This window comes from Montipora capricornis, chromosome 8 (assembly GCF_036669925.1).
Source record: "Montipora capricornis isolate CH-2021 chromosome 8, ASM3666992v2, whole genome shotgun sequence".
Lineage (NCBI taxonomy): Eukaryota > Metazoa > Cnidaria > Anthozoa > Scleractinia > Acroporidae > Montipora > Montipora capricornis.
In genome coordinates, this window is record NC_090890.1 from 4,707,514 (window position 1) to 4,708,855 (window position 1,342).

Consider the following 1,342-nt stretch of genomic DNA (forward strand, 5'->3'; position numbering starts at 1 on the left):
ACATTTATACTGAGATTATTTCCATGAAATATAAAGAACAGATTCAAGCTACAACGACCATAAACGAATTTTTAAGATTCCATACAAACCCTTCTAAAACCATCGCGGCAAATTGCCGCGAAATTAGAAGCAATATGAAGAGATTTATTATTGGAATTTACGGACATCATACCTTCCTTAATGACCTTATTTTCTGTTGAATGAATGATATCAATAAAAGTATTTAAAATAGTGGCAAAAGATGGAAATCTGTCTCTTTTTAGCGGTGCTTCAGCGGTTCAAAGTCGGCCAAAATCCCATACATTTACTGTAAATTTAGCCGTGTTTGCCCCCCCAGTCAAGATGGCGGTCAAAAACCGTGGAAGGGTCTATACTAGTAAAAGACGCTATAAAAATGGATATGTGGAAAATGGACTTTGAGAAATTCTAGTTTTTCAGCAGCAGCTACTCAGCTATCATTACTCGGAATACCTGAAAGGTATCCGAGTTATAATCTGGGTATAATTTAGTATTCTGTGCAGCAAAAAGACAATAGAATTACGAGGCGCTGATTTCATTGGCTAAAAAGCAATGTACTACACCCCTCTGAGCAATAAATTTGACCTTCCTCTGTGAAAAAACAACTGCAACAATAACAAATGAACACAGCCGCGAGGGAGAAGTTTTCCGATCGAGAGACTTGAAACAGCCTCACGTCTTAGAGAATTCCATGAAAATCGAAGTTTATAACGTGCACTGCAGCAACCAAATGATGGGTTCTACGTTGGGGCTTCAGTGTGACTCGTTTAATTTCGTTTGCTGATTGAAAGCGCATCTTCCACGAGATGGCAAATGACGCTGAAACGTGAATATGCTGAATTCAGCCTTCTGGAAATGTTATGAATAAGATATTTCCTCTAATCCTGCCTGTTGACAACATGACGAAATCGAAAGTACAGAACTTCCAGCAACGGTATGTTATAAACGGCCGAAAATTATCGGTTTCTTTCTGCCGCAGCTGTTCTTTGTACGAACATCATCCGCCAATGTCATTTTTTTTCTTTTAATTAATTGCTACAGTTTCTTGATCTGCATGTTAGCTATCTGGAGCTGGAAGGTCACCGGCCGCGTTATTCACAACTCTGTTAATTTGGAAACTTTGCAGCTGGATACCGGTTTTCACTTACCTAAAAAAAGTATATTAATTAATTACAAGAATAGTTTTTCACTCGTTGTCTATGTTGCTACACTGTGATTCACCCGCCTTTGCCTCACGGACTTCTTTCACGTGAAACCAGTTTATCTGATGTCACGCTACATACTAGATCCCGCAAAAATAGACATTTCCATTCCAACAACCTGT